This window comes from Dasypus novemcinctus, chromosome X, assembly GCF_030445035.2.
Source record: "Dasypus novemcinctus isolate mDasNov1 chromosome X, mDasNov1.1.hap2, whole genome shotgun sequence".
Taxonomy (NCBI): Eukaryota; Metazoa; Chordata; class Mammalia; order Cingulata; family Dasypodidae; genus Dasypus; species Dasypus novemcinctus.
Genome location: NC_080704.1, coordinates 30,705,370 through 30,727,268, shown reverse-complemented (window position 1 = coordinate 30,727,268; position 21,899 = coordinate 30,705,370). Strand labels below are relative to the sequence as shown.

At 38.1% G+C, this 21,899-nt stretch overlaps 1 long non-coding RNA gene across 1 annotated transcript; it reads left to right on the top strand.

The window, feature by feature from the left end:
- Window positions 1-3,931: 3,931 nt before the first annotated feature.
- LOC131277219 (uncharacterized) lies at window positions 3,932-6,638 on the top strand. Its single transcript, XR_009184384.1, has 2 exons — window positions 3,932-4,957; window positions 6,340-6,638. It is a non-coding gene; the product is annotated as an uncharacterized lncRNA (long non-coding RNA).
- Window positions 6,639-21,899: the final 15,261 nt, after the last annotated feature.

Sequence of the window (21,899 nt, the reverse complement as noted above, 5' to 3'; positions counted from 1 at the left end):
TACTCTCGGTCTTGTGTATTACAGCAAATTGACTGGGGTTAAAGTCTGTTAAGGATAAAGGTGTATAGAGAAAAATCCAGGAGAAACATGGTGGGAAATGCCAGATTCCACAAGGTTTTAGTAATTCTTCTGCTATTTGAATTTGGTAATCTTCATATCAGACATTATTTATTCATTGATGTGCTGGTGAACCTTAGACCACTGTCCTTTCGATTATTTCTAAAGGACTCAGTGATCTTACAGCAAGCTGTTATACTCACTTTCTTGTTTCTTACAGCAAAGTGACACGGGTTAAATTCTGCTAAGAAAAAAGGCAGATAGAGTAGAATGCAAGATAAGCACGGTAGAAGCTTCCATACGCCTACATCATTTTATTAATTCCAATGCTATTTGAACTAGGTAAAAAATGTTCATTTCAGGCATTATCCGCTCATTCATCTTCTCGGAGTCCCTAGAACCACCTTTAGTTTCAACGATTCTCTAAAACAACTTATTGAACCCTGACCAAGCTGTTATACTTCCGGTCTTGTTTATTACAGCAAATTGTCATGCATTGAAGTCTGCTAAGGGAAATGGCGAATAGCGAAGTGTCCAGGAGAAACACGGTAGAACCTGTCAGAAGATCACATGATTTTAGTAATTCCTATGCTATTTGAATTATGTAGAGTCTTCATATAAGAATTATTTTTTGATATGCTGGCTGTCCTCAAGACCGTCCTTAGTTTCAGTTACCTCTAAAGGACTCAGTGAACTCAGAACAAGTTATTAAACTCACTTTCTTGTTTGTTAGAGCAAAGGGAAGCAGATTAAAATCTGCGAAGGAAAAGGCAGATAGAGAAGTGTCGTGGAGAAACTCGGTAGAAGCTTCCAGAAGCCTGCATTATTTTAGTAATTCCTATGCTATTTGAATTAGGAAGAGAGAGTGTATTCATATCTGACATTGTTTATTCATTGATGTGCTGTGGGCTTTGGTCCCCAGGACCACCCTTAGTTTCAATGATTCTCTTAAAGGACTTCGGGAACTTAGAACAAGCTGTTATAGTCACTCTCTTGTTTATTATTATAACAAAGTGATTATGGTTAAAATCTGCAAAGGAAAAAAAGCAGATTGAGGAGAGTCCAGGAAAGACAAAGAGCAGGCTTCCACTGTCTGCATTGTAATGCAAATTAGGTAAAGAGTGTTCATATCAGTCATTATTTATTCATTGATGTGCTGGAAGTCCCAGTGACCACCCTCAGTTTTGGTGATTCATTGGAAGGCTCACATAACTCAGAAAAGCTGTTATACTCACTTTTACAGTTTATTACAGTGAAATGATACACATTTAAATCAGCAAAGAGAGAAGACACATAAGTATCCAGGACCAACCAGGCATAGTATTCCTATTGTCCTTTTTAAGTGGAGACACATGGATCATGCTTAATTTTTTCAATAGCTATGTATGACAATCTGTGCAAAGTAGTGCCAACCAGGGAAGCTCACCCACCCGGGCCTTGGTCAGAGACTAGAGTGCACACATGCCTGACCTTAGATACTCGGTCTCCAGCTTCCCATCCCCAGTGGTCAAACTAATACAGCATGGACCAAAGTCACAGGCAGTCAACATAAATCACATTATTTATATAAACTCTCTGGTAGGGCCCAAAGCATCAAGTATTCAAAGGCTCTTTGAGAGGTGATCTCACAGGAGCTATTGAAGGGCCAGTCCTGAACATCTTTAGAATATATAGAATTTAGGCTACCCAAGCCTTCTGAGTTAACCCTTTACTGCACAGTATGTAAATTGTTGTTACTGTACTATAATATCTTCTATCCTATATAATGTCTTAGTGATTTTTATTATATATGAAAATGTTTTCATAAATATTTTTTACTTTGTCATTTTATATAATATTTGTATGAATTCTAATAAGTTTTGGTTGCCTCGCATTGCCTGTAAATGCATACAATCATAATTATTTACACATCTATGGAAGATTTATCTTTGAGTCCTTTCTAATATTGGCATACCTTAATTCTTATTTTTGTCTAATTGATTTTAACTTATGGGAAAAGTTTTGAATATTTTGGTTATATTTTTCTTATTGCTAGCTTAAATGAGAGAATAGTCAAGGTTTCAGCATGCACAACAAGTTTAACATGGGAGAACACAGAGCAAGATTTTGTGTAAATTGAGAAGTTATTATGACCAAAATATATAAGAAATTGAAAAATGCAATAATTCCTTAATACAACTCTATATCAATAGTTCAGAAAACACAAAAAAAGAATATATTTCTAGAGAAAGAAATTTAGAAATTTGTTCCAGAATTGGGAAGAAAACATGATTGCAGATATGGTAAGCACTCAAAGGATAAGCAAACAAATTAAAAAACACTAACCGAAAACGTGGCAATGAAAACTCTGTCCAAATAATTGATTAATTAGACATTTGTTGTTTGCTCTTCCCACTGTCCATTTCTCAGTTTTGATTCTCCTTTTTCCCCTTTCCCCTCCCCACACCCTGTTGTGTTTTGCAGTCTGTGTCAATTCACTGTGTGATCTTATGTATCTATCTCGTTCTCTTTTTGTCTTCTCTTCTCGTTTTTTTCCTCTAGGATTCACCAGGATTCAGTCCTGGGGACCTCTAATGTGGAGAGAGGTTCCTTGTCACTTGCACCATCTCAGTTCCTGGTTTCTGTTGCGCCTCTCCTTGACTCTCCCCTCCAGCTCTCTTTCGTTGCATCATCATCTCCCTGCGTGACTCACTTGCATGGGCACTGGCTCACCACACGGGCACTCAGCTTGCCACATAGGCACTCTTTTTACCAGGAGGCCCCAGGGATCGATCCTGGGCCCTCTCATTTGGTAGGCAGAAGCCCAGTCACTTGAGCCACATCTGCTTTCTCTGATTCTCCTTTTAGAAATAACTAAATTTCAGTCCTAGTTGTCAGGGGGGCTGACACTTCCCTACACTATAGAGGTGAGAATGTGATCAAGCCTCCATCAATCCTCTATCCCCTTGGCAAAAGTTCTTAGTGAAGGGGTGAGCCATAACTCATGTTAGGTTAATGTGAGTTCTTTCCCTGAGATTGCTGGAATGGCAATGTCTTTCCTTGGTGCATTTGGTAAAGGTGGACATGTTATGCCTAGAGCAGTGTGTCCCACCCTTACCACACATTAGAATCCCTAGAGGAGCTCTTAAAACACCTGTTACCCAAATTATACCACACCTCACTTCAATGTAATGAGAATTTCTGGTTGTAAAACCTACAGGTTCATTTGTTTTCAAAGACTTCCCAGGGGATTCTAATTTGCAGACAGTGTAGACAACTAGGGGTCTTGAGCATAGTGGTTCTCTAACTTTGGCATGAATCAGAATCATTGGAGAACTTGTTCAAAGCTAGAGTGGTGGGTCCCATCTCATCCTCAGAGTTTCTGATTCAGTAAATCTGGGTAGGAGAAGTTGGAAATTTGCATCTCTAGCAAGTTCTTAGATGATGATGATCTGGGGACCACACTGAAGATTCTTGCTGTACTATTCTATGAGGAAAGATTGGATAGGCCAGCCAAAAGTGTTTTCTGCTTCTGAAAAGAAAGAACCATGAAAAAAAAAAAGAGAACCATAAATAGGTTTGTTTTGGTTTGGTTTTTTAAGTATAGAATTCTCAGGTAACTGAAGTGTTCCAGGTAGGTCTGGGTGGTCTGGGTGGGTGGAACCCTGAGAATCTGCATTGTTAAGAAGTTTACAAGTTATATCACTGTTCCTATTTGGGAATGGCATTTTTGGAACTGCTGCCACCCTCTCTCTGACTGTTTTAGACTGAGTCTAACATTTGTTTAATATTGCTAGTAAAGAGAGCTACTAGGTTGTATACCTGGAGTTGTACAAATGTTTTATATTCATCCTCTCGTTTCAGCTTCACTACATGGGGAAGGAAGATATTGAAATATTTCCAGTATACCAGTAAAGAAACTGAGGATTGGCATTAAATAACTTTCCTGTGGCCCCACAGGACCCCTAAGTGGCCAAGCTCAGATTGGAACCACAAAGCCTAACTCCAGAACCTGTGCTCTTAAGCAATAAGAGGAGGAGGTTTCACACCCAATGGAGGAGCCCCCCATGTCCTTATGGGCAGGGAAACCTCCACTGTGAGGGTAACTCTGAGACCACAGCAGTACACAGTCAAAACCATGTTATGGGACTGTCAGGCCTGTGGACTAGGAACAACAGGAGTGTTTGATATAAGTAAACTAGATAAGAAAATGTACCCGTAGTGCCTATAATTAAGGGTGTCTTGAATAAAGTTGCTGTGGGTCAGATGTAACCCATGGAAAGCAACATGTCTGCTCATCTAAGGGGAGAGGCTTCAAAGGCCAAAATAGTAAATGCCAGGTACCCCATATTCTGAAGTGAGATACTGGATGATCTTGCAAAGGAACTGGACCTAAACTGCTTCTGCTGGCATTAGCCCATTAGTCAACTCTGAGATATTTTAAAAATAGAGGTGGAACAAGGGGTGAAGACTTTTTTGAGTGAGTTTTCATTGTGGTAGGCATTTTCTCTGTTCTCATGAGAGAGGGACAAAGATTGCTTTCTACCTGCCTCAAGCCAAGTGCAAGAGGCTTCAGATAGTTTGCCCCTAACAAGGCCAGATTGACAGTAAACTATCCCAGATACAGTGAGAGCCTTGGAACACAGAAAAGAAAAGAAAAAAAAAAAAGACTCTGTAAGAAAATTATCCAGTCCATAGATCCCTGCTTGAAAGTTGGGATCCAAGTTAACACTGCAGATGACCCATTAAAATTCTCTCTGGCTATAGACCCAGAAAGAGCTGAAATAAGTCATACATGTGACAGGTTCTGCATGCATGCTTAAAGCTCATAGAAGGATGAGACAAAGTGATACCTTCTGCTCTGGATCTTCAGAAACCGCTCAGGGGTCAAGAGAGGACTCTTTCATGTCAAAACTGCACAGTAAGTGATATCTCATAGGGAATATTGGTTTGTCCTTAAACTTTAGCATGCATCATAATCCCCTGGAAAGCTTGTTAAAACACAGATTGCTGGATCCTCATTCTACCCCCAGAGTTTCTAACTCAGAAGGTCTGGGGTGGGGCATGAGAATTTGCATTTCTAACAAGTTCATAGGAGATGTTGATGCTGCTGTTTTGGGGATTACATTTTGAGTGAGCATCTCAGGCTACCATTGGAAGAGAGAGACTACCTAAAAATAAAACCAACACAGATGACATGGTCTAAGTGCCCAGTTCAGGAATGCCAATATAGTAAGATTCTCAGCCTGTGTTATTTTTTAATTCAAATTAAATAAAATACTTAAATTTCCAGTCAAAACATCCAAAGGGAATTAGAATTTTAAATGAACTGTAATTAAAATGTAAATATAATTTAAACTAACGTTCTCATTAAATTAATAAATCGGTCATATATTTAAAAACATACCAAAAATCCATGATCAATTTCAAGTATCTAGTCACCAACGAAACTCTGAATTTTATTTTTCAGAAAAAATAATGGAAAGACAAAAATTAGGCAGCAATTTGTGGAGAGTTTCCTAAGTTTTCAATAAGTAAATGAATGTACCTGGAAAAGATGACCTTTTACTAAGTCATTTGATTAGTTCCTCAAAGCCAATGTATATTAATCATGCATATGAAAGTTTTTAAGATAGATTAAGGAAATTGGTTAAAATAAAAATACTATAAATATTAAAATATTTCTAAAAAAATGTAGGAAACAGAACTTGAAAAACAGATTAAATAGACTTATTCAGATAAAATGCTGAAATTTGGGTCATGGTGAAATATGCTTTTCTGGATGTTTTTAATATTCAGAAGAATATTTGTGATCTTCAGAGACTAACCTTGGACATTAGCAATGTCTTTATAACCATGCTAGGTGTATCTCTATATTTAGTGGTTGATTATTAGGAAATTTGATGATCGGACAAATTGGCCATTTGATGAATTACTCATCTGGAAAATTCAATGCAGAAAATTGGCTTTCAGAAGTTAACCTAAAGATGGTCACTAGTGAACTATCATTAGCTTTTAGATGCTCAGAATCTTTTCCATTGTGTTGGAAAGGTTGCATTCCAGTTTTCCTTTAGGGAATTGTCCTCCAATTTATGAATGTTAAGTGAAGATAATTCCATACAAAGCTACACCAGGGCTGCATAAACTGAGCTGATCAAAAAGAGTGCCCAATGAATTGATTGTTTTGAGCTTTGTTGATATATAATCTTTTGTGTGTGTGTGTGTTTTTAATTTAGAACTCTAATTTTATAAATGTCAAAGAAATCTGTATTCTGAATTGGCTGTCTTGCTTTCTTCTATCAGGTTGATTCCTTCTTACTGCCCTGATCTGTGGAAATTCTGATGCCATTCTTCCAAATAGCATGTTGAAGCAGAAACATGGGGTCAAGTTTCCCTGATGTAATGCCTTTGGAGACTTCAGCAAATCTTTGTTCTGGGTTCCAGGTGACAGTCAGGGGAACGTAGGTGATGGATCTTCCAACAACCAAGCAGCAATTCCCTTATCTGAGTTGGTTAAATAGGCTTTTTTGACACTTTTGGGAATTCCCAGAACTCTGTCAGATTGATGGGAAAAAAATAAAATGTATAATGTTTAATCTACATTTTGAGTTTTCTCTTTTATATTGCTAAACATAATTAGAGTTGATAGAATTCTTTTTTTTTTAAAGATTTATTTTATTTATTATCTCCCCTTCTCCCCACCCCCCTAACTGTTGTCTGCTCTCTTGTGTCCATTTGCTGTGTGTTCTTCTGTGTCTGCTTGTATTCTCGGTGGCACCGGGGATCTGTGTCTCTTTTTATTGCGTCATCTTGCTGCATCAGCTCTCTGTGTGTGCGGCACCACTCCTGGGCAGGCTGCACTTTTTTCACGCAGGGCAGCTCTTCTTGCATGGCGCCTTCCTTGTGCATGAGGCTCCCCTACACGGGGGACACCCCTGCATGGCATGGCACTCTTTGTGCACGACAGCACCACACATGGGCCAGCTCACCACCTGGGCCAGGAGGCCCTGGGTTCAAATCCTGAATCTCCTATATGGTAGGTGCACGTTCTGTCAGTTGAGCCACATCTGCTTCCTGACAGAATTCTTAATATAAGTAAAATTTATATGAATTATCCATGTGGTGGTCTCACTTTGCCAGTCATAACCAAATTGTGATGTTAAAATAAGTAAAATTATTATATGTGACCAAAAAAGCACAAGCGATTTTAAAAAATGGATAAATTGGACTTAATAAAATTAAAATATTTTATCCTTCATAAGACACAATCATGAAAATAAAAAGACAACTCACAGATGGGGAGAAAATATTTGCATTATCTCATACTTCTGAACTTGTTTTCTGTTAGGCAATAAGAGTCTGTTGAATTCAGCATAATGGTTTATTTATATCAGCTCACTAAGCCAGAAATTGAAAATCATCAATGACAGACCCCCCAAATGCAATTTTCTAATTGCATTCTTTTTTTTTTTTTTTAATTTAATCCCCCCCCCCCCCGTTGTCTGTTCTCTGTGTCCATTTGCTGCGTCTTGTTTCTTTGTCCACTTCTCTTGTCGTCAGCGGCATGGGAAGTGTGAGCGGCACCATTCCTCGGCAGGCTGCTCCCTCCTTTGCGCTGGGCGGCTCTCCTTATGGGTGCACTCCTTGCGCGTGGGGCTCCCCCACGCGGGGGACACCCCTGTGTGGCACGGCACTCCTTGCGCACATCAGCACTGCACATGGGCCAGCTCCACACGGGTCAAGGAGGCCCGGGGCTTGAACCGTGGACCTCCCATGTGGTAGACGGACGCCCTAACCACTGGGCCAAAGTCCGTTTCCCCTCTAATTGCATTCTTGATAAATATCAAGAGTTAAGGAAGGAGAGAATAGATTAAACAAAGTTCATTTATGTTTCATGATTTTCCTCTTTGGATTTTAATTAAGTCTTTACTGTCCTGGAGTCCCAAGAGAACTGCATCAGTTTCTAGGATAGGGGTATCTATTTGTGCTCCTAGCAATCTAGATGTCAGCTCAAGCTCTAATAGCCACAGCCAGACCCTGGTTCCTTTCTGGTATTTCTCTCCATTCTACATAGACAATGAAACTTGCTGCCAATATCTATGTAAAGATCATTTACCACAATATGAAAGATTCGTCCAATGACCAGTTTTTCTTTTCTCCTATACTCATCTTATCCACTACTCCAGTACCCAAATAAACCTAAAACATTCCTCACACTGTGGTTTGAATAATCATTTTAAAGTGAAAATTTGATTGCATTGATACACTGTTTCCAAGTATCAACCAATCCAGCTCATTATGCTTATTAACTGCATTTTCTCAACTCTCTAGGTACATCCAAACCATCTCCCCATGGGACGCAGCTACATTAAATAAAACAAACAAAATAAATATTAAGTTTAAATGTAGAATTGCTAATGTTTTAAGGGTTGATGCTAAAATGTGCAGAAGAGAATCCAGAAAGAATTACTGAATTTGAGAGTTAAATAGTTTATAGGAAGGTTCCAGATGTCCATATCCTGTTTGTTGAAAGGAACTATTTCTAGGTATTTTTGTTGCCTGACCTGTTCCCTGCTGATAAGCATATCAACCAATCTATGTTATTGGAGTTTTAGAGAGGGAAAAAGTTTTATTATAGGTAAAGAAAAGCTTTTGATCTGTTCCCTGAATTGGAGAAACTGAAATTTTTATGAAATTCAAATAAGGGGAGGTGGAGTCAGTGAGGTTAGGATGTTGGGAGACATTGGTTTCTTCAACTGGAAGTGTGTCAAGTATAGCCCCAAAGTCTGGTTTTTTTTGTTTGTTTGTTTGTTTTGCATACTGACAAGATCTGGCTAGGGCAGAGCATCTGGTTACAGTTTGCAATAGAGTTGTATATCGCTTAATTAACATAAGATAACAAGTAAAGAGACTAAGCTCAACAAACCATTAAGAACTGGTCGAGGGGAGCAGATGTAGTTCAGTGATTGAGCACCTGAACTACATGTTTGAGGTTCTGGGTTCAATCCCCTGTAGCTCCTTAAAAGAAAAAACAAAAAAACAAGTCCAGCTGGGGTAATATGTTTGGGTACAGGTTACAATAAGGTTGTAAATAGTTTAATTTGCATAATATAATAAGTGAGGAGACTAAACTAAACGAACCATTAAGAAATGGCAAAGCCAGACAGGGGTAATATATATAGTTATATTTACAGATGACTCATAAATATTTCAATTAACAAAATAGTGAGAAATGAAAGCAAACGAATATAACATAATTAAAACTATAATCAGTTATAATCTATAAGGAAACAAACTTTTAAAATAATGGGTACACAATTACATTTTGACTGTAATCTTCTTAAGGCAGGACATGTTTATTTTTATTTTTATTTTTTTTTTTTTGTGGATTGAACCCAGGGCCTCATAAAAGGGAAGCAGGCACACAACCACTGAGCTACATCAGCTCCCCAGGGTATGTTTCTTAGTCATATCCACACCACCAGCTTCTACAAACAGTTATCTGTCTCAATAAATGCTCTTGTTAATAAAGATTAAGGAGGGGACTTGGCCCAGTGGATAGGGCGTCCATCTACCACATGGGAGGTCCGCAGTTCAAACCCTGGGCCTCCTTGACCTGTGTGGAGCTGGCCCATGTGCAGTGCCAATGTGCGCAAGGAGTGCCGTGCCACGCAGAGGTGTCCCCCGTGTAGGGGAGCCCCACACGCACGGAGTGTGCCCTGTAACAAGAGCTGCCCAGTGCAAAACAAAGTGCAGCCTGCCCAGGAATGGTGCCACCCACACAGAGAGCTGACACAACAAGATGACGCAACAAAAAGAAACACAGATTCCCATGCCACTGACGACAGAAGCAGACAAAAGAAGAACACACAGCAAATGGACACAGAGAACAGACAAACTGGGGTGAGCGGGGGGGAAGGAGAGAGAAATAAATAAAATAAAAATAAATATTAAATAAAAAAAGGTTAAGGATCTGGCATTACCACTAGGCAAACAGCTAGAAAATTTAGACCATCCATAGCTAAGAAAAAGGTAAAAAGGCTGACTTAGTTTCGCACAAGGAGTGAAGATTTTTTCTTTCTAGACTCATGACTTTGGCAAAGCCAATCTTAATATTTATTTTTCTGATTCCTGTGTTACCATTTCAGTTTATTTTATTTTTCACTCAATTCTACCTTTAATTACAATTTACGATTCTCTCTCCTTAACTAATAATTCCTGGGTAATTGGGACTAACTTAGTCATATAAGTATCCCTCCCCTTGAATCCAGCACTTAATAGATGATTAGTGCATGTTTACTAAAAGAGAAAAAAATATGGCAATTTTTACTACATCACAGCTAAAAGTTTCTGTTCAGTTATAGTCACCACAGGAGGATTTTTTTTTCTCCCCATCATCTCATTTTTCACTTGCTGAGTCTGTCTTCCTTGTTTAGGAGGCACCAGGAGCCAAACTCAGGACCTCCGATGTGGGAGGGAGATGTCTAATCATTTGAGCCACCTCTGCTCCCTGCTTTGTTGTGTCTCCGATTATTTTCTTTTCTTCTTGTGTCTCTTGTTATGTCAGCTTGCCGCACCTACCAGTCATGCCGGCTCGCTTAGGTGGGAGCCCAGTTGCCTGAGCCACATCCACTTCCCTACCACGAACAGATTTTTGAGGGATGAAATAAGAAATGGCTAAAAAACAACAAGAAATACATATACTCTCTAATAGAAAAGTGAACAATTTAATAGAAAAGGAATTCTAAAAAGTGAAAATAATAAAGTCACTGTTAATCACAAAAATGTCAATTAAAAGTGAACTAATAGGAATTCACAATAATAATAGACTGGCAAAATTTCAGGAAGCTGGTTAATGCCAAGTTTTGGTGGCACAGTGTGTGTATCATGTCCTGATGGTACAACCATTTTGGAGAGCAATCTGGCACTACTTTGTCAGATTAAAAAAATACGACCTGTGGCACAGCAATTCTGCATCTGTGTAAGTATCTACTGGTCTCTAAGGAGACATGCAAGATGATGTGCATTGCTTCATTATTTATATGGCATTGGAGGCTACCTGGGTGACCATCACTAGGAGAGTGTATAGTAAAAACTTATAGAAATAATTGACCATTATGCAGCACTTAGAAACAACTGATTAGTAAAGGCACATAACAATAAAGATGAATCCTAATTATAAGGCTCAGTGAAAAAATACCATTTATGTAAGTTGAAAATACATGATTATAAAACAATACATATTTTGCAATAAAATACTGTTAAGTTAATCATCAAATACATTAGAACTGACTGGAGGGAAAAGGAAAAATGGGATCCAAATGTGGGGATATAGAGAACTTTAAAACCTGTAATCAATACCATTTTCAAAAGGATGTGTTTAACATAAGAATACAGAAATTCTGTAACCTTTTGTCTTTATATATCCAAAATGAGCCAGGGTTCCAGTGGAAATCATGTTTGTGTATGTGTTGGCATAATGTCCCATATCTTTTGAGATTTTTGGTACATATAGGAGACACTACATGTCCCTTAAACTCTAGGCTTTATAGAAGTCTATCACATAGAGTTTTAAAAATCATGTGTGTGAAAGGCACTGCTATTTTAAGTGTTCATCAGTCCAGATTTTGCCTCTGAGCTTTCCAAGGCGCTAGAGGGTAACAAGGTTGCTTGGTAAAGTGAAGTGTTCTGGCTCTGCTCGGTACCTTTTCTGCCACTTCTCCCGTGATCTACCAAACCACCTATATTGGATGAATATGCATTAGAGAGGTCCAGCCTAATACTGCACAGTAAAGGCCATGTCTGAACTCTGAATCCTGGTCATGGCTAGAAAAAGCCAGTGTATGGGAGCACAAGGCAGAATGGCTAGAAAATAAAGATCATCTCAGGACCAGAACAACCAGTTATCACGGAGAGTTCTTTTCACTTGACCTATGTCCAAGCTAAGTATGCAATGAGACAAAAGAACAAAATCAAAGAATTTCTTTTTCACTCTACAGGCCAAGCAGATAATGGCGATGCAGTTGAAGAAAAATATATCTTGGTCATTGTTATTTAAGTTGACTTCAAGCCAGAAATTCTCATCTGGGGTAATTTTGGCCCCCAAGGGACATTTGGCAATGTTTGAATGGCAGGGATTGGGGAGGGGCATGCTACTGGCATCTAGTAGGTTATTAGTTAACATGTTTTCCCCCATGTATTAGATTTCTCCAGAGAATCAGAACCAACTAGACTGGATATATTATATATATGTGCATACATATAAATGGATATATGTGTGTGTGTGTGTGTGTGTAGGCATTTGGATGTATAAGTGTATACAAAATATATGAATGTGTGTGAGAGAGATTTATTTTAAGGAATTGGCTCACGGAATTGTGGGATCTGGCATGTCCAAAATTCATAGAGCAAGCCAGCAGGCTGGAAATCCCCGTAAAAGTGGTGTTGAAGACTGGAGCTTGAATTTGTTAGGGGAAGCTGGCAAGCTGGAAATTCAGGTAAGAGTTGATGTTGAAGTCTTGAGGTAGAAATTCTTCTGATCTCTAGAACCCTTACGTTTTGTCTCTTAAGACCTCCAACAGATTAGATGAAGCCTGTCCACATTATAGAGGGTAATTTCCTTTACTTAAGGCCAACTAATTGCAGATGCTAATCCCATGTACTAAAAGCTCCACAGCAACAACTAGGCCAGTGTTTGACTGAGCAACTGGACACCAGCTAGCCAAGTTGATACATAAAATTAACCATCACACCCCACCATTCTATGTTGGGTACTGTTTTAGTTTGCTGTAGGCTACCAATGCAATATACCAGAAAGTGCATTTATGGTAAATTGCAATATACCGGTAATGACTTTTATAATGGGAATTTATTAGTTAAAAGCTTACAGTTCTGAGGCTGTGGAAGTGTCCAAATCAAGGCATTATCAGGAGATGCTGGTCTCGCTGCAGCTGTGGGTGATCAGGCACATCAGGGCTCTGCCGATCTCTGCTTTCTCCTCCAGGCTTACCTCTTAACACATCTGGATTAGTCAGGATCCTCTCATAAAACAGACTGCTTACTCAAAAATGTTAGACTGAATTTAGCGAAGGGATGTTATCAGATGTAAGAACAAGGTTACGGGAACCAATAAGAAATGCAGGAACACCCAGTGAACCACAGTGGGCATCCATTTACCACCCCTAATCCTGGGAGGCAAGAGGAGGAAAAGGTGTTACTGGAGCCCAGTGAGACCTGGGGTCATGGAGAAGCAGCTGTCCAAGAAGAGTTGTGGGGCTTTAGGGGAGCAAAAGTAGCTAATACCCAAACTGCAATGAGTTCTACCCAAACTGCCCACAAGTCACTGTAGAATGATCAATATCACAGGCTTTCTCTTTCTATACAAAAAGGACAAGATAAACTCCTCCACGTTTTGTTCATTGAGAAGATTTTCCTCCACTATTATCTTTCAGGGCTACTCTGAAGCTGTAATGAAGTAACCTGGTGCTTCCTGGCTGATTCCAGCATTCATTTAGACTCATGTACAAATCAGGTCCATGCTTGCTTCTGACTCTCTTAACTTGTCCTAGGGATCTCCCCTTGAAGCCCTCAGTGTAGGTTGAGGGAGAGGTAGCAAAGCAGCAGAAGTAGGTATAGGGAAGGTCTGAACCACATGTTCACACAATTTACTTGTGCTATTAAAGTTGCTTGGGTCCAGTATCCTGTGTTTCATTTTTATTAAAAAGTGGAATATTGATGTATAAGACAGTTTAATGTTAATTTATGACTCAAAAAAAAAAAGATTATGTTCTTAAACTAATCTGTTCCTGTGGGTGTGGGACCCTTTGCACCAAATTTGGTTGAGGGGCCTTGCTTAGACTACTTAATAAGATCTCTTTAGGACCTTTGATTGGATCAAGTGAGTGAGACTTGACTCAGGTTGAGTCCCCACCCTCTTGCTGGATGTGATATAAATGGAGACACAGAGAGACACACAGAGGAAAAGGGAACTGTCATATTTGATCTTGCAATGTGAGAGAAAGGACTCCAGTTTCTCCCACAGCTGAGCTGCAAGGAGAGAAACCCCCAAGTGACTCAAAGAGCTGAGGCCCAGGGAAAGATTAGCTATATGCATGATAGATTGTAGGTGAACTTGGGAAGAAAATGGAGCAGCCAACACTTAGTGAGGCCCAGAAAGAGACAAACCATATACCTGGTTGCCCACAGCTTGAGCTCCAGGAGATGGTAGATTCTGGAGGGGACGGCAGAGACTTCTGCAGAGATTGGCAGCCATCTTGCCTCACCATGTGGCCAGACAGCAGGAGCAACAGTAGCTGACTTTGGTGAGAAAGCACCTCTGATACTGTCTTGATCTGGACATTACACAGCCTTGGAACTATAAACTTTTACCCCAAATAAATCCCCATTATAAAAGCCAACACATTTCTGGTACTTTGCCTTGGCAGCCTTTTGGTAAGCTAAAACAAAGTATAAATTCAAATTTATGAGTTTGTGGATCAGATAGCCCGTAATCTACATGGGAAGATGAGATCGCACAGTCACTTGATTTTACATAGCCAGATATTTGTTCTTTATCAGATTCTAGAGTAGACCTGGGCCCTGGGCCTGCTTTTCAAATCGGGAAGAGTTTTTGGCAGAAGAGAGCATTTCCCTTCTCCAAAACTCTGTCTCTGCTCTGATTTGGGAGCTTGCCTAAGTGCTACAGACACTTTGAGTATCACTGGCACTCCTAAGTCATAAGGTCATGTGCTGAGGCAGCTTGAACCACATTCTGAACCTGTTGTAGATTCCTCTTTTCTTCTAGGCCCTGTTCAAAAGTGGCTAGTCCCTGGGTTATCCAAGTGGATCAGAAAAGCACCCCCAAATGTGGTTTGTAGTACTTTGAAGTTCCAAGAATTGTGTTTCTTTCTTCATTGTGGGAAGTTCAAGTTACAGGAACTTGTTTCCCATTTTAGAGGGGTTATCTCACTGTGCCATAGATCATTGCATCCCTAGAAACTTTGGTGATGTGGCATGCCTGTGAACTTTGACAAGTATAATGTGTCTGTATTTTGGCATCAAAGGTGCTGGCTACTTCCTCATCATGAGGTTCAATTATCATAATCAATGCAATGAATCAGAGTGATGATCTGTGGGATATGAATAAAACTAAATTCCCTTTGCTTTATATTTTGAACAAGAGTAGAAGGGTTGATATGGTCCTTAGGTAAGATGGGGAATATGTACTACTGCCCCTGCCAAGGGAAAGTCAATGACTTCTGATTCTCTTTACTGATTTGTATTGAAAATAAGGTGCTGGCTAGGTTAGTAGCTCCATGCCAGATGCCAAGGTCAGTGTTGATATGCTCCAGTAGTGATATCTCATTTGCAACAACAGCTGGCATCACCACCTGGTTATATTTATAATGATTTATAATAATCTTCAGTCATTCCTTCAGACCCCACTGCCTTCTGCACAGGCAAAATAGGGGAGTTAAATGAGAATCATTGACATTGCATCTTTTAAATTTTTGAAGGTGGCCCTAATCTCTGAAATCCTCCAGGAACGCGGTCGTGTTTTGGCTTCCTATTTTGGAAGAAGGGCACAGAAACTGCAATCTTCATATCAGCCTTTGTTTTCTTCATAGCTTTCACTCTGTGGATTAGGTAACCAATGTGGGGTTTCTGTTTTCTGCCATAAAAAAAATTGGGAACTAAGAAAATTACCATAGGATAAGCCTGTGTTCTGCATGAAGTAACTATTAGATGGATTTAGCTCAAGATACATCCTGTATGTGATTTCCCTAAGCCACCACTTTGACCAGTGGATCAAGGTGGCATTCTGACTCCTCAAGGTTTAGAGAGAATTCAGAGCTGGCATCTAATAATCCCCAGAAATTTAGGACATTGTCTTTTCCCCAGTACCCATATATCCTAATAAGTGACTGTTGTTTTCTCTAAAGAAAGGCTTGGAGGAGTCATTGCAATCACTTCTGGCTGCATTATAGGGACATCTTTCAGTGTGACTTAGCTGCCCCATCAGTCAAGGCATTCTGGGTCTCTGAACTGACTTGATTATAGGAACTGGGTGAATTTATCCACTATGGTGATTGAGATAGCTTTCTATTTACTATACCCAGAATTTTTCTGCTTATGATGGAGGTATTAATATTATCAGAGAGTTAGCATAAAGCAAGATACCACTTCGCTATTCTACCAAATTTTAAGCTCCAGCAGTGTTTTAGCTATCTTTTGGCAACCTGATGTCCTTCTTTTGCTCATCTTGAGTCCACTAATTGTTAGATGCCTCAGTTGCATGACAGCCTGCTTTACTTATTATTACTTATTCTTGCTCAACTCAATGAATTTCAGTGGGAAGGAGGAGGAATGCACTGTAATCATTTTATTGTTGACTCTTCATGAATTCATTTAACAGTATTTATCAAACTTCCACTATATATATGACACTGTCTTAGATGCTGGAGATAAAGCAGGGAGAAAATCAGGGGTAAATCTCTGTCCTCTTCTGCAGCACGCATATTAGTTAGTGAAGACCAACAATAAACAAGATAAATAAGTAAAATAGAGGGTATGTCAGATGGTAATAATAAGAAAAAGCATAAAAGAGGGCTAGAAAATGGTGGGAGTGGAGAGTTTGTCGTTGCATGATTGATTGTAATTTTGAATAAGTTGGCTAGATTGGTCCTTACTGAGAAGGTAACATTTGATTGAACACCTGAAGGAGGTAAGGGAGTGAGCTATGCAAGTTTCTGGGGACAGAATAATTAAGACAGAGAAAACAGTAAAGTGTGAATGTCTTAGGGAGGGAACATGCCAGGCATGTTTGAGGAACAAAGAAGACTAACAGGTGATGTGAAAATAATTGAAGAAATATAGATTAAATAAACCTTAAAATTAACACTACTGTTAATGTACATGGTGGTCCGTGTGCAGCTAGCCCATGCGCAGTGCTGATGTGCGCAAGGAGTGCTGTGCCACACAGGGGTGTCCCCTGTGTAGGGGAGCCCCACATGCAAGGAGTGTGCCCTGTAAGGAGAGCCACCCAGCACGAAAGAAAGTGCAGCCTGCCCAGGAATGGTGCCGCACACACGGAGAGCTGACACAACAAGGTGACGCAACAAAAAGAAACACAGATTCCCATGCCGCTGACAACAACAGAAGCAGACAAAGAAGAAGACGCAGCAAATAGACACAGAGAACAGACAACCGGGGTGTGGGGGAAAGGGGAGAGAAATAAATAAATCTTAAAAAAAAAATGTACATGGTGGTGTTTTGTGTTCAAGTAGCATAATGTATAGAACCTATACTCAAATATTTTAAAAGATAGATAGATAGAATGATATGGCAAAAAAATGTGGTAAAATGTTAAAATTGATGGATCTGAAAACCCAGGGGTGTGTTGAAGTTCTCAGTATGGGTTTTGTATTTTTTTGCAAATGTCCTTAAGTTTGAAATTATTTCAAAATAAAAAGTTTAAGAAAAAATGTGATGCATCACTTTAAAATACTAACACTAGCATAGTTAAAAAAGAATTGAGACTTTTTACATCATTAGATAAAATTTAAAAATTAATTTCACATAACTATTAGAAAGCAGCAAGGGAATTTTTACTGTTATAGGAGAATGTTCACATTATAATGCTAAGCAAAATTAACTGAATATACAACTCTTTTGTGACCTACAGATCTATAAAATTTATATATATATATATATAATTTTAAAATAAATAATGTAAAGCAAGAGGGAAATCTATCAAAAGCTTTTCTCTGAGTTGTGGGATTTGTGTATTTTCCTCCTTATGCTTTGCTTTTTATATATAGCATTTTTAGTTTTGCTTTCTTTTGTTTTCTCTAAGGAAACTGTATGAGAGCTCAGGGTTTGAATTAGACAAACCTTAGCTGAAATGCTGGGACTGTATACTTACTGCCTGTGCTACTTTGGAAGAATGGCCTTAGCAATTTCCGTATTGTGAAATAGAAATAGAAATAATAAACTTATTGGGCTTTTTTTAGATCAGGGGTTCTTAACTTTTTTTGTTCCTCGAACTCCTTTGCCAGTCATGTGAAAACCACAGACCCCTTACTAAGTCCACACTATACTGTGTGTTATTTAATAAATATATCACACCTGCACCAACATGTCCCCACAAGAATAATGTTTTTTGAATTTCAATTCAAGCTCATGGACCCCTGGTTAAGAACCCCTGTTTTAGATAATTAAATGTGATAATGTTTATACAGCTCTTAATATAGTGCCTGATTTGTCATGAATTCTCAATAAAAGACAAACTTGTCATTAATAAACAACAGTATAGCTTTTGTAGTCAGATGAAATGATCTTTTTTTTAAGTGGCACATAATGTACATGTTTTATTTTAATATGTATTAAAATACTGCTAGCACAACATATTGTTATTCATGGATACTACTGCTTTTGAAAAGACAAGCATAAAGTAAGTAAGTTAAATGATTTAACACAACCTAAAGAAGAGTATTAAGTAAATAATAAAGTATGTAAATATTGCAAAAGTGGAGAAGGTGGCAAACAAGACTGAAGTTCATAAAATGCTGCTCTAAGTTAATAGGTTGATAATGCAATTTAAGAAAAATAAGGTGTGGTTTAGTGGCATACAATGGAAATAGGATTTAGGAAGCCTGGATTACTGCTCCAGTTCCACAAATGTGTACTTGTAAGATCCTGTGCAAGCCAGTCTTTCTGGTCCACAGTTTATTCATCTATAAACCAAGTAGACTGGATTATATAATCCTTAAGATTTAATCCTACAATTCTATTATTTGGTTAATAGGTTTTAAAGCATTTTTGTAGGTATCAATCTTCTTTCATCATTGCCACACTCAACAAGTATTTAATGAGCAGGCACTAGGCCCTGTTCTGGGTGCTTAGAGTTCATCAGTGTGAAAAAACAGATGAAGATCCTTGCCCTCATAGAGTTTACTTTTTAGCTCACATCCTGTGAGGGAAATATTACGTCCATTTTACATAGAAGTTTCAGTCCAGGGATATAGGCACTTGTCCTAGATCAGCTGGTGTGAAGCAATTAGGACTCTGATTCACAATTGGTGCTCTTTCACACAACTTCACACAACTTGAAGGACATAATTCAACAGGAAAACAACTTAGAGAAAAATAGAAGCTGCTGCTAACAAAGATGGCTACTAGAGAACATCATCATATGTTCTTATTTGGGATCTTTGAGGATGCTAATCAATTTTTTTAAGAAAATAAGAACTCCATGGCATTAAATAAAGACTAGGTCTCATGAAACAGATGGACCGGCAGATGGTAGATTGCTCCTTTCTTCTGGGCACCTCCTCAAAGGATGATCACTGGGATCTGGTCTCTATCTCTCAGCTCTGCTCTTCTCCATGTAGATTTCATTCCAAGTCTCCATGTGGTGGCAAGATACGGATTTGAGGCTGGGAGAAGTCCAAAATCAAGATGTCATCAAGGTGATGCTTTTTCCCATAAGACCGTAGCTTTCTGAAGCTGGTTACCAGAAATCCGTGGTCCTTGGCTTTTCTGTCATATGGCAGTGCCCATGGCAGCCTCTCCTGGCTTCTCTGGGTTCTACTGACTTCTGGATTCTTCCTGTGGCTTTCTTGAAATGATCTTTTTAAGAGGACAGGAAGAGATAAAAACACATTTATGTTAAATGATAACCTCTCTCTCAACTTTCAAATAGTGACATTTTCAAAGGGATTTCTACTAAGAATTCCCTTCCCAGACACCACTTCATTAATAATTGAAGCAAGATCCTCATCCTGGGTGATAAGAGTATAGATAAAGAAAGGTGTTTATTATAGTTACCACAAATGCATTTTTTTCCTCAAACATTCTACATAATTATTATAAATAACTTGTAGCAGACAGAAGCATATTAGGGGGAAAAGCCAGGCATAATCACTATAATTTATGTGTTCAGTATATTTTTTAAATCTAATAACTTTTAAGGTTATAATATGGACCTATATGCACTATTTGATTAATACAAAATAACACTTTAGAAAGAATGACTTTGAATTTTCTGTAGCTTGAATAATTGAGTGTTTTACTTAACTAAAAGAAGTATTTAAAACATACTAAATAAAATTTACTTAATTTGAGTTTTTCAATAAAATTAGAGGGAAGGAATCATGCATCATACTATGACCAATTCTTCTTCAAAAACTGCTCTTTTATATTACCAGACAAATAATATTTCAAGACAAAGTTTAAATATGCTTTTTATTTTAATAACCATAAGCCACCACATAATGGACATTTTAATCAAATTTATTGCATTTTCATATAAAACATGTTAATATGCTAAACACAAGTGATGCACTCACCAAGAGAAATTAGACTACTACTAGTTGTTTTAAAATGCTTATTCCTAAACCATGCAAACCATCAGCATATTTTCAATCTAATGTACCAAGGTCAAATGCACTCTAGAGATATTTCTTAATGGAATTTTCCAGCAAGTTCATGCTATTGTACAGTAGACTAAACAGTTTGATGACCAGCACATTTAGAATATGTACTATGTAATTTCAAATAACTTTGAAAATGTAGGGGTGCCTTTTAAATGCTAAATAATATCTTTCAACATTCTTTCTGAGGGAAGATGGAAAAAATAATTTTGCTGAATTTTTTTCCAGTGAGACAAAATACAGATGAAATCTTAAGTGTAAATTTAATTATTTCAGCAATTACTTCAATAGGTAGACTTTAAAGCATGTTGCAAAACATTCAAATGGACAGTAAGGAAAACATGATAGGTGGTTGGAAGAACTAGGCTGTCATTAATTTGTTAACAATTGTTCACACATTAATGTTATTAAGTGACTTTATGGAAGGCCAACTAGGTTTCCATCCCTTAAAGAACTTGGGAATTTGACATTAAACTTAACAGGATTTTATCTTATGTTATTAAAATGTATTAAGATCAGATTAAGCTATTAAATATATTTTAAATGATGTCCTATTTTAAATAGTGTTGCCCTGAGTAGTTGTAATATAATAGCAAGAATATTCTAGAATTTAAAACCAAAGTCAGTGCTCAATGCAATTATCATTTTGTTCTTGAAATACATTCCTTCTTTGGATTCTATTAGGTTTACTGTGCTTTTCTTGTATTTCTTCATTTCTTTATCCAGTCTTTCTATACCTCATATTTTTACTCCTCTCGCATTGCTAACCTGTTAATGAGGGTTTTAAAACCAATCTTCCTTCTGTATTCCCAAAGTCTTTCTCCATGAACACTTTAATCAAATCTCTTTATTTACCAACTATAGGCCAGTAAAAACCAAGTGTTAGTCTCCTATCCTAAAGTCTTTCCGATGGCTCATTTCTAATTCCCAACTCTTTTTGTCCCTTCTCAGTTAGTTCACCACTGAATTTCAAAAATCTATCTGTGGTATGTCATCATTCTTTTCTCTCCTTTCCAATCTCTATTGCTGTAGCCACAAATAAGATGGGTAAGATCTATTGCTCTAGACATTGCTGCCCAGTAGAACTTCCTGTGAAGATTGAAATATTCTATACCTGTGCTATACAATATGGTAACCAGAAAGGGGACTATTGAATGATTGAAAGATGGCTGGTGCAATTGAGGAAGTGAATTTTAAATTTCTTTTAGTTAACTTCAATATAAATTTGAATACAACATGTGGCTAGTAGCTACTGTATTTAACAGTACTGCTCTAAATCAATCTTAGAAGTTCCAAGATAAATCTGTTCCTATATATCTGTCTTAAACCCAAGAAACTATATGTATCACTCTCCTATTTAAAGATGGTCAATGCCTTCTTCTATGTTATAATGTAGTCCTAATTCCATAGGTTCACATATAAAGTCCACTT